We start from the raw sequence: 13,138 nt of genomic DNA, 5'->3' as shown, positions 1-13,138 counted from the left end.
ACACTTGGGATCTTTCAGATAGGAGCCCCCAACCAGGCAGCATACACTAGCTGATATGAGCCCCGACCCAGGCACATATACAGCAGAGGACTGCCTGGTCTGGCCTCAATGAAAGAAGATACACCTAACCCTTGAAAAACTTGAAGTCTGGTGGGGTGGGGGTAGGGAAGTGGGGGCATCCTATTGGAGAAAGGGGGGAGGAATGGGATGAGGAACTATTGGAGGGTGGTCTGGGAGGGCATAACAACTGAACTGTAAAACAAAAATTAAAGAGAATTTTAAAAAATTCATCTGCTTAAAAGCCTTTGTGAAAAACGTTTATTATTGTGCTTTCGTTATTGAAAACAGTATTTCACAGCATAGTCTAGAATTTGGAATGAGTCTCTTGAACCTGGAAGGTGAGATACTCTCAAATCTCAAAGCAAAAGACCAAGCAGAGTGTGAACTTGTAGAGTTTACCTCCAGTAGAAAGAAAAGGCATCAAGTGGAGGGATGGGATTGTCATCCTATAGCCAAAATTTCTGACCCAGATTTGTTTCTGTCTGAAAAAAAACTGCAGTTTGAGGCAAAAATGAAGAGCCTGAGGAAAAGGAGTTCCAGTGACAAACCCAAAATTGGATCCAGCTCAACGGGAGGCCCCAAGACCTGACACTATTGCTGATGCTATGGTGTGCTTATAAAGAGCAGCCTATCAGGACTGCCCTTAAATGTCCAAGGAACAGCATATAGAGTCAGATGCAGATTTTTACACCTAACCAGTAGACAGAAGACAGTTACCCCAGTGGTTGCATTAGGAAAAGCTGGATTAAGGTGATGAGGAAGATGACCCTATAGGAAGACCACCAATCTCAACTATCCTGGACCATTGAGATCTCTCAGACACGGAGCCAGCAAGCAGGCATCATACAGCAGCTGATATGAGGCCTCCAACACATACACAGCACAGAACTGCCAGGTCTGGACTCAGACAGAGAAGGTAGAAATAAGCCTCAAGAGAATTGGAACACCAGGGAGTGGGGATGGTGTGGGGACATACTTTTGGAGATGGGGTCGGGGAGGTGGTGTGGGGTATGGAACATTTGGATTGTGTACCAGGAGGGGGATAAAGTCTGGAGTGTAAAAAAAGATTAAAGAATAAGTTAAAAAAATAGAAAGGAGTCTCTGGTCTCTTAAGTTAATGCATGTAATTAACTGATTTTCCATCTTAATAACTGAAACTAAAGCATTACAACTCTAGTAAGAAGCAAATAAATCACAAACAGATATTCAAAAAATATGTTCTTAGCATGTAACATCACTTTATTACAATATTGGAATATTTAATAAAATATGCTTAAATAATTTTTAAAGAGCACATATCTGACTAATTTTATGTTACATCAAAAGTTAAGGACTTGTTTGTAATTTTACAATCTTCGTATAGAATTACAGGGACCTCATAATCTAGAATGATTTGCATTGACATTTGATTTAATTTGTTCTCTAATGTCTCTTTATATTTTTGGGGGAAGAATCGTGTTTCTGTCTTTACAAAATTTATGAGCAGTTATTGTTATATCATAATCCTGAATATTAAGATACATTTCACTCTTGTGCTTATAGAAAATATAAGTTACATTCATTACATACATACATTACATTATATTTCAGTATTGTGCCTTTAGCATGTAATGTGTGCTTCTGATTCTGAATGCCACCATGCTGCTCACCGCGTTCAAACTCATCACAGAAGCCATGATTCCACCCAGCATCATGCGAAGCTCACAACAGACACAGACCGCCACTTGCTGCTGATGGTATTGTAAAACTACATGGTCTCTGACTTTCATTTTTGAATTTTGATTGTATGTGTATAAAATCAATAGAAATTTAGATTTTTCTCATGTAGTATCGGTTTGCTGAGTTAGGATTAGACTTGGTCATATTCATAATTCCTTGTTTTCTATACATAAGATTATGTTTTTAAAAAACATTACAAAATCGTTTTCTTTGCATTAAGCATCACATACTTAAGAAAGAAAAGACCTAGTATTAATATTATTTTATAATTTTACCATGGGTGTCATCATTTCTTTTCTCCAACTTCTCTCAGATTCACCCTAAGTGCAAACAAACTTCAGATACTCTAGATTAAGTATGAGCACTAAAGCTGACTGTTTCCCACATTCACTATCCCTTTCTCCACTACTAGAAATAGAATAAAACAAAATACATGAAAATCAAAATAATCCAAAAACACTAATATAATATCAAAAATAAACTGAACAGCAGGAAAACCAAAATCTTCTGAAATAAAAAATGAAACAAAAATGAAGTCCGCTTTATGTCTTACAACTATTCCTGTTCCTGGGGCCTGATCTCGAAAATGTTTGATATAATCAGTGACACTCTGTTTGACTAGATTGATTTTTTTTTTCTTTCCTATCAACAGAAATTAATTTCAAATAACTCCTTGGTTAGGGGTTGCACTTTGTCTCCTTTCCCTTCTCATAGCGGGAATTTTGGATGGATTGAACCTATTCAGCTTTGTTTCTGCTGCCACATTCTCTGGGCGTTCCTGTATCTATCAGTCCTGTTGTATGGATAGCATTGTTTCCTTGCAGAAATTCAACACCCTGACACTTATCTTTCTACTTTTTCTTTCACATAGATCCAAGAGTCTTGAAGAAAAAAGTTTAATGAAGACCCATTTAACAGCTGGTGATACAAAGTCGCTCACTTTCTCTCCACAGGGCACTTGAGGATGTCTAAGTTAATTCTTGTGAAAGAGGAGACAGCCCTGATGGGAATTTATTTCTGAACTGATTTATGGGTATAACAGTATGTTGGTAGGAGTCATTTATGTCAGTTTTTCTCATAGAAGAATAATAGTAATAGGTTTTTTTTGTTTTTTGTTTGTTTTATAACCTATCTCTAACTGCACTCAAAATCATTGTCACTTGGCATTATAAAGTATGAATTTTATCACATAGACTTAGCCGTAAAATAAAAAAACAAACAAACAAACAAAAAGAAAGAAACAAAACCCCCACAAACTACTAGGTTACTTTAACATTGATTCAGTAGTGTGTCAGTGAACCCTGAATGAAGTTCACTATTTTACAATTCACTATTGGTGGCTAATGACATTCAATATTTTTTTCTTCTTTAGTTATATGCAGTGTCATATGTAGGAATATTCTCAGCAATAAGGCATTACTATCTAGTTAATGGTTGTAGAGATTAAGCCATAACCTTTCAAATTATATGTGAAGATCATGTGGCGGCTTTAGTACTACTTTATCCAATGTCTCAATAGAATTTAAATTCTTCATGTCCCTGGATATATTACTCAGTCGTTTAAGACTTATAGCTTTGGAAATTTCTCTCTCTCTCTCTCTCTCTCTCTCTCTCTCTCTCTATATATATATATATATATATATATATATATATATATATATGTAAATTATACATATGTGCATATATATGATTCTCTATTTTTGATGATTTGATGCATGACTAATTTAATTGACAATATTTCCATGTTTCATTCTTTTATCTCTACATTTACTCCTGCCTGCTTATTTCATTATCAGTGCCATTTCATCTTCCCAGTGATTAATATAATTTACCTAAGCATATGTATACATAACTACTTCTTGCTGTGTATATGAGGATTTGATCATAAGGAAATATCTTTAAAGATTTATGTTTGGTATAGAAAAACCTACCAGGGAGAATAGCAAAAGACAAGGTTGATTTCATCTCTATCCTCATGCTTAATTGCCTGTATTTTTAAAACTACAAATGCGGCTTATATCTATGATATTTTCCCTTCACAATTGACATGCCATCTTGTGGTAATGTGGGAATAATCTTCTTTGGTTATGCATGTTGTTAGATTATTTTGTGCAACTCCCTTATCCTATATAGAAGACACATGTTTACAGAAGACATCTCTTCCTCTGAATCATTTATATTTTCTAATGTCATTTTGCAATGCTTTCAGTGTTAGCTTAATGATTAATATTTTAGATTCATAAATTTGGGTTGGACACACCACTATTAGTTGTTCTTTGCATTTTGAATAGTGGTGCAATCCTATAATTTTCTCTGTCTGGTGCAGAATGAAGCTACTTTCCTGATGGTGACAGCTATAAGTTTCTATAGTTTAAAGAAATATATATACATATATATGTGTGTATGTGTATGTGTATGTATATGTATGTATGTATATATATATACTGAGTCAGGAAACTGGCTGAGCTAAGTTCTCCTCTAGATTCCATTATTTCTGCAGCCACAGGTTTTGGCTTAGGTTTTATTATTGAACATGATTCTCTCCTTGATGATTTAATAAGTATCAATAAATCACCAGAGACATCATAATTTCTTCATTTGTGGTTTTATAATGCCCAGGCATCATGGTATGAGGAAGGAGAGACCTGGGTGGAAATGGGGGGGGCAGGGAGGGGAAGAGAGGAACATGATTAGTTATTAGGGGGGGACATGAATGAAAGCAGACAACTTTGGCAGGTAGGAGGTGGGGGACGCTTTTTAATGTACCAGAGACCTAGGAAGTGATAGACTCTCGGGTCTCAAAGGGAGGGTTAGATAAAATAACATACAGGAGACAGAAAGAAATGTAGAGTCCCCTCTAGTAAAAGATAGAACATCAAGTGGAGGGAGAGAGTTGCTATTCCATAGTCTAAAACTCTGACCCAGAATTATTCCTGTATAAAGAAATGCAGGGATAAAAATGGAGAATGACTGAGGGAAAGAAGGTCCTGTGACAGACCCAAATTTGGATCCAGCTCAAGGGGAGGCCCAAGGCCTGACACTATTACTGATACTTTGGTTTTCTTACAAACAGGAGCCTAGCATGTCTGCCTTCAGAAAGCCCCAAAAAAGCCGCTGAAAGAGTCAGATGAATATATTTCCACCCAAGCAATGGACAGAAGATAGTGACCCCAGTGGTTGACTGTGCCAAAGCTGGAAGAAGCTGATGAGAAGGGCAACCTTATAGGAAGACAAGCAGTTTCAACTTACTTTGATCCCTGTGGTCTCTCAGACATTGTGCCACCAATTAGGAAGCATACCAGGTTGTGTGAGTCCCCCAACACATATACAACAGAAGACTGCCTGATCTGCACTCAGTGGGAGAAGATGCACCTAACCTTTGAGAGTCTTGAGACTCCATGGAGTGGGGACATCTAATAGGGTGGGAGTTAGTGTGTGGGGAAATCTGCTTGGAGACAGATGAGAATGTATGGGACGAGGAGCAATCAAAGGCTAGAATGATAGTTGGATAGAGACTGGACTGTAAAAAAACTACTAAAGAATAATAAAAAAGAAATGATGGCACTATAGAAAGTTAATAAAATGAAGTTTGCCCTAATAGTTTCTAGTAGTGTTATGTCTACTCTTTACATGAACATTACAATGTAATAGTTGAATAAATACAATCCTGAATGGTGCAAGAGACTTTCTACTGAAGCAATTCCAGTCAGTAAAGATGCACTTTCTCAAAGAGCTGGAGATAGTGGACATCTGCAAAAAAAATTTATTTGATGGTTATTTCAGTTATGGAATTTCTTACTTTAGAGTAAGTTTTGAGTCTTAGTTCTAGCTTTGAGATCTTCTTCATGATCTTTTTCTTGATTTGTCCTTAATCTACTGTTTAATTGTATGTAGAAATTCTGACAAGCAGAGGCAAACAGAGATAATATCAATTTTTCTACAGAATTATTGCAAGTTAGGCTTCTCAGTGGTGCCAGGCCCTACCAAGGAGAAGAGTATATGGTGTTCCTCAGAGTAGGAGAAATGCTCATTAAAGATTGCAAGCGACAGAACCAAGTGAAACCCAGTTGTCGCAGGGACTTGCTAGTATCTCTATATTCCTCATGGACCAGCTGTCCCTAAATGCTTTTCAGGAAATATGTTCCTCCAGCTGAAGTCTATGCTCCTGCTTTAAGATACACTGTCCCTGTCACAGTCTTAGATCATGTATCACTTGCAAGGAAAAGGATACACTTTAGGAACCAGTATCTGATAAAACGAGGGTTGTGCAATTTTCCTGTTGCCATAACCATCTAAGAGTTTCAACTTTCACATCCTGTTTATAGAGTTAGGTTGAAATTATCACTTCAGTTTGACAAATAATAATGCTTGCAGTTTGTCTTTTCTGTCTTCCCATTCATACCTATGAGGTCAGGTGCTATATGAGCCTTCTAAAATCTATATTATGGTGTCTGATATTATATACTCTTATCAAAAGAAATTTACACATCAAATTTCCTTGTCACTCATTAATATTGAATATACACTGACTGACTAATTTTATTTCATTAATATTCTCTCTCAGTCAGTCAGTCTCTGGGATATATCATGCATATGTCACAATTATATTAATTTGAGTTGCTCCTTGCAATAAAAACAGTTTCCAGCTTCACAAAACACATAATGTCTGGCAGCCTTTTGTGTCTTAGATTAGTTTTAATCTCTTAAGTTTCCCTTGGTTTGGAGCATCTAAGTGTAAGAATTTAAGGCCTTATCTGCATACTAAATAAAATGTAGTTGCAACAATACAACAAAGCGTAAACTAATGCAAGTATTTCTTTGCTCAGAAATATCAGGAAGATATATTTATGATTCTCAGAATGATACATTGATAAAACAGTTTCGTTCAGTTGAATGTCTGATGATATAGAGATAGGTATAGAGCTGAAAGTATGAGAATGGAGAGAGTGAGGAGAGAGAATGATGATGATACCATATGTTATTGTACACAGTATTTCTCAAAGGTTCCTACTTCACAGGAACTTTGGCAAAAGAAAAATTAAGTGTCATAAAAACCTAGGACAAATTTCTAATTGATGTTCCTGTTAACATATCAAAGTGAACAGAATCTCTCAGTATTGAAGATATCTTTTACAAGCTTTCCTCATTCTCTCTAACCTCTTGCTATTCTTTTGTCTCCTCTCACTTTCTGATATGAAACATTTAAAAATCTTGACTCAAAGTAATTATACTGAGTTCTATTCTGATGAAACCTCATCCCCGCTTTAATGATGCTAGTGTAAAATCGTAGTTGCTCATTGTGCTATTAAAAGTGAAATGTAGATAGCGTAGCATAAACATTCAAACAATGTGAATGAGGTTAGTACATGAAATTGAAGTGATTTGCCATTCCAAATATCAGAGGAATTTACTTGGATGATAAATAGCCAAAATATTGATAGCAACTGATGTTTATTCTTCTAACACTCTATCTGAACGAATACAGACCTATTTAAAAAATACTGGTATCTGAAGAAAAGATTTGAAAAACAGGTTCTTAGCATAATGTACTATTATCTGAAAACAAGAATTTTAAAAAATTAAAACTTAAAATACACAAACATGATCACTTTATTAATAGATCAAATGTCATTATCTTTGTTTTATAACAAGATTTAGTATTTATTTGGAACTTGACTATCTTTTTATATAAAGTATAAGAATGCATTTCATAATTTAATGTATTTTCCTGTAGCTATTGTCATGTCCTTTCAGGTGTCCACTTTACTAGCTATCTTGAACCACTTGCAATGTGTCATTTACATAATTTCTAGCAGTTACTCTTTAGATAAATTCTGGAATATATTTATGCACATTATTTTTGTGTTTGTAGTTTAAAGTGTTTGTTGGTTACATTTATACCAATATTGTTATCTTACTATGTGTCCATGTACTTTTGATGCAGAGTCTTGCTGTCCTATTCACTGAGTTCTCCAACTCATCCTTGAAACCACGCCTCCTCTGAGCTTCATGAGAAACTCACAGTACAGAGGCAGAGCACCACATTCAGCTGAGGTATTGTAAGACAACTTTCTTTTCAACTTTCACTATCGAGTTTTGATTGCTTGTGCATAAATTTCAGTAGAAAATATATGAAACACCTCTGATGATAAGTGATTCTCAAATCTATAGGTATAGAATTATGCCATTGGGGCTCATTTTATTTTTTCCATTTATCAGAATAAGAAAAGTATTTTTTATATAAGTCTCAGATTATTAAACATATACAGTGTGAGGTATGTCTTCAACTTCAAGGAATTGATCATAAATATAATAAGAGCAGTTGATTACTATGATAATATTTATGCCAGTATGGCAAAAGTATATCTTGATAACTCCTAAATATTATATTTTTCAGGGGTCATCATTAGTGATATTAAGGATTTCTTTTTTCTCTAGTAGCACATAAGTAAACATTCAGCCTCATTAAATTATCAGTGGCAGTGAATCTTTTAATTGAGCACCAATTGTATTTCTCTACTTTGAAGCCATACATAAATAATATCTTCAGCAGTTGGACATTCCCTATAGATGACAAATATTTAACCTTGTCTTTGGTAATCGTATTTGATATCTCAGAGCAGGGAAAATAAAACTGCTTTAGCTAAGGACTCAACAAAATAATTAATTGCTGACACCAGCAATATTTAAGATATAATTTCATATTTTGAGATATATAGTTGTGATAGCAATATCTATCCAAATATAATGTGATTCCACTTCAATCTTTTACACACACACACACACACACACACACACACACACACACAAATATATGTGTGTGTGTTTGTGTGTATTCAACAACATATATCTAAGGTTCTTTGAAGTGTTTGAAACTTTTATATTTGTGTATATTATTTCCATTATTTCCCCCTTTTTCTTCTAGATTTTGCCAATGTCATTTGTGTCCCATTAAATATCAAGTCATTAAAACGTATTCATTATTATTGATTCTCGCTTATACAATATATACATTCATGTTCCTGAAATTACCTGCTTATACCTTGTGTACAATCAGTGTTTGTGTCCCTGATTATCCCTCTCCCTGCATCCATCCTGGCACTTTTCAACTAAGTGTGGGGTCTTGAGAGGTGTTACCCATAATCCTTAGCATTAAAAGTGCTGATTATTTTTATGTATGAATGATTTTGAGATTTTATGTGTGTAGCTAACCTGTACTTTCCAAAAGATACTTCTCACATTAGACACACCATTCCTTTGGTTTTTATATTCTGTTTTTCTGCTTTATGCAATATTTTCTGGGTCTTTGAATAATGGCAGATTTTATGGATCCATTGCTTGGGGTTAGTCACACCACTTTCTGTGGTTCTTTGCAGTTTGAATTGTTGTAGAATTCAGTAATTTCTCTGTAATAGAAAATAAAGCTTTTTGCTGAGGGAGATAGCTAAAATTTTCTGTAGGTATTAGGATAGTTATTTAGAACCTAGTTTAGAAATTAAGTGGGATTTCAGGAATTTATCAGACAAAGGTTGTTACTTCAGCCTAATGATCTCTCCTGTTAGTGTAGTAGACCAGGTTTCCTGTATGAGGCATAAATTCCCTCTGAAGCCATGATGTAGTTCTGCATTACTCAGCAAATAAAAAGTGAACAATTCATATGAGGGTTTGAGCACCAAGTTCCTATTACCATTTGAAGGGCTAAGATTTGGCAAACTATAACACTTCAGTGGGTGGTAAAGTAATGGAGTTTACTTTGAAGTTTGTAGTGCTGTAACTTGCAGTGTTTACATTAACAAACCATGGAGTATAAAGAAAAAATATTATGAATGACATAAAGGATCCTATCTCCAAGACTTTACTATTGTAAGGAATTATTAGATGAATCTTATAGAAAATGAAAACAAAAAACTGTGAGAATTTGAATCTAATTCTGGGATGTTAAGTACATCAGAATATTCTGTGTTTCTCTTGTGGTAATGTATGAGTTTGGATCACAGGAGAACAGCACAGATATCTCCCCATTTTCTGAGATTTTCGTTGCATATTCAGTAAACAAAAGTTTAAATGGGAAAATTACAGAGGACATATTCAGAGCTAGAGGGGTAGCAAAAAGATGCTTATCTAGAATGAATATCAATGTAGTCTTGGGTTACGTTTATTAAGTTTAATTTTTGTTTTTAATGTTATATATACAACTAGTATTTATGTGGTTCATTATCTGCAAGTAAAGATTACTTCAGGATTCAGGATCTGACAGAGAAAAGGGTTTGGGGGTCCTACTCTGAAATTTTCTTTGGGAGTCATAATCCTCACCTGGCACTCTTCAATGCTCTGAAATGTTTGAGCTATAACACTTAGAGATACTGTCTTGCCTTTCACCCAAATCTCTTGTGGGCATAGAAGCATAATACTTGCAATTTTCCTCGTTAACATCCTGACATCATCAAGGGTCTCAGATATTCAATTTTTTATCTAGGTTCAACAGTTATATTTTAATTATCATACTTCCTTGGAAAAGTATTAGTTCTTCTATCTTTGCACTCTCTTCCATTTCTACTAATTCCATTCTATAAGACAATGCATTAGAATATTGCAAAGTCAAATGTCTCTCATTGGTGTCAAAATAGTGTTCTCTACCCATATTGAAAGAACGTTACCTATCAGATTGCTATTTCATTTTTTTGATTATGAATCTCCACTCACTGAGCAATATTTTTATCCCCTTTCTTTTTTCTAATGACTTCTGTGTCACATGTCATGTGTGCTTACATAGTTATATTGATTTGTTAGAGTTGTTCCTTGAAATCATAAAACCTTTTTCAATTTTATATGTAATGTATTATTTAGAGGTCTTACATATCCAGTGAAGTCTCCTTTTGTTTCCAAATTTTCCTGCTTGTTGAGCTTCTGAGAAAGAACAAATTTAGGTTCAGAAATTACATTAATTTTAGAAACAATAGCATTACACCCAATAAATTCACAGAAATATCAAAAGAGGATATTTGAATACCACAAAATTTTACATTAGTCCCAAAACCTTGTAAACTTGAAGGTATGTTGCTATAGACCAGTGTCCTCAACCTTCCTAATCCTGCCAGTCTATAATATAGTTCCTTATGTTGCGGAAGGCCTCCAAATTAAATTGTTTCCATTTATACATCATAAATAATTTGGCTACTGTGATGAAAAGGTAAATAATTTTTTAGATAGAATTTAGTCACATGAGGAGAAACAAGGGTACCAAAGGTGCATTTGCCATGAAGGTGAGTGAAATAGAAACAGAGAAGAAAGGGGGCAGTCAGTAAGAGAGCATGATATGCTTTGTTAATGTGCCTTACTTAATGTTTCATCATAACATGCTACATGACTGCTAAGCATTAAAGGTTTTAAAGGAAAAGTAAGAAGCAACACAACAGAATATTTTGTTTGTTGTAGACTAGTATATGTATTTAAGTGTAAATGGTATATTAGTGACATAGTCTTAATTTTACCCTCTTTATGTGGTCACACGTGTGTTTACATAACAGTGGCTTTCTGAAATATTGTCTGTCCCCCTATTCAGATATTGACTTTTGTTTTATTATTTTCTGTGCATGTAGTACAAAATATCGACTTTCTTTTAATTTTAAAAGAATGCTTGTGATTCACTTATTGCCCGTTGTTTCCATATATATATATATATATATATATATATACATGCATACACACACACACACACACACAGACACACACACACACACACACTGCTGGGGTAGATGCACTGGTGCCCTTTGTGAAACAGACATAAATGAAAAGAGTGGCAATTTTTGCCAATTTGTAGGGAAGTGCATATGCCAAACTGTCCTCAGAGGATCAATAGGAGCTACCCTATCCTTCTCCTTCTCTAGAAGTAGATCAAAGTTAGCTTCTAGCCTCAGGCTGTTTGTATGCATGTCCTAAATTCACAGACAGGTGCCTAGGATTACTGTCCTCTCAGAGTTTCCACCAAATAGCTGATCAAAACAGATATAAAGCTCCACAACCAAACACTAGAATGATCACAGCAAGCCTTCTGGAATTGTGGGAGGGGGAGAATTGAGGAACCTGAGGGGATAGCAACTTCACAGGAAAACCAACTGAGTCAACTGGCTATTGCTATATTTTTAAAATGCATGTGTCTGAAATTATCTGAATTTTGTACTACTTGTTTGAAACATTTTAATGCCTTTTCTATTCATTTTTTTACTAAAGAGCTTATAAGGGAATGTCATTTTGAGAAATATAAATAACCTCTCTTCGATATGGAGTTTGTCCACAAAAGCACAACTTTGTGCTGAAAGTAGTTAAATCAAGAAGAGCCTCAATGAAAACACCCTTTGTGCATCTCAATCTAGATCAGAGATATAAGTGAGTTAAATATTTGGGATCTGGTATTGACATTAAATATATTCATTCTTAACAGAAAAATAAGTGAGTTAAATATTTCTTATCTGGTAATGATATTAAATATATTCATTCAGCTATCATAAAATTTGGTGAAACTAGGAGAAAAAGGAGTTTGACCTGGTAGAGACATGTAGAAATGATGTAAATACAGTATTCCTACCAGAACCTTTCATAAAATAAGTGACAAATATCAGAAAAACTTCAAGATTCTGCCAAAACATAGTTTAGAGTACACTGTATAGTAACTTGATATTCCTAGATTTTTTGATCAATTAGTGTTTTGAAAGGTATTTAATAAATATACTTCTTTGATTCTCTGTATGCCTTGTGAGTCCTGCAGTATATCTCAGAACTATAGGCCTTAGTATTCTTTAGTTCATATATCAGTAATGATGTCCCTGTTCTAATTTCAGAATTTCTTGACTGTATGTATTTTTAAAATGCAGTTTGAGTGGCACAGTTTATCTGTGTGTGTAAGTGCACAGATAAGTGTGCAAGACTGAGGGGATGACTTCTATAAGCTGCACACAGTGGAGCAGAACTACTTGGTTCAGATCCACTGAGTTTTCATCTACCCCTCTTCAAAACTTTTAACACCCTCCCCCCACACACACATATATACCAGAGGACTGTCTGGCCTGTCCTCAGTGAGGTTAACCCTGACTCAAACTTGAGAGCAACTTGAGGCTCCAGGGAATGTGGACTCATGGTGGAGGTTGAGGGGTGGGGGTGGGGGACATCCTATTGGAGAAAGGGGAGGAGGAATGGGATGAGGAAATGTGGAAGGGCAGACAAGGAGGGGTTAATAACAGGACTGTATAAAAAAGTAATAAAATATAACCCCCATTCCAAAACAAACAAACAAACAAACAAACAAATAACAACAGCAAAGCAACACAAATGGAGCAGAGACTGAAAGAATGGCGACCCAAAG

At 35.0% G+C, this 13,138-nt stretch overlaps 1 long non-coding RNA gene across 1 annotated transcript in view; it reads left to right on the top strand.

The window, feature by feature from the left end:
• Positions 1-5,569: 5,569 nt before the first annotated feature.
• The window catches only part of A230057D06Rik (RIKEN cDNA A230057D06 gene), a 221,725-nt gene continuing 214,156 nt past the window's right edge, over positions 5,570-13,138 (top strand). The window contains exons 1-2 of the long non-coding RNA NR_015533.2: positions 5,570-5,584; positions 7,724-7,833. This is a non-coding gene — a long non-coding RNA (RIKEN cDNA A230057D06 gene). The remainder of the gene's footprint in view (positions 5,585-7,723; positions 7,834-13,138) is intronic.

Source organism: Mus musculus, chromosome 7 (genome assembly GCF_000001635.26).
Source record: "Mus musculus strain C57BL/6J chromosome 7, GRCm38.p6 C57BL/6J".
Lineage (NCBI taxonomy): Eukaryota > Metazoa > Chordata > Mammalia > Rodentia > Muridae > Mus > Mus musculus.
Note: the sequence above shows the minus strand (reverse complement) of the source record. Positions and strands in the feature narration are given on the sequence as shown.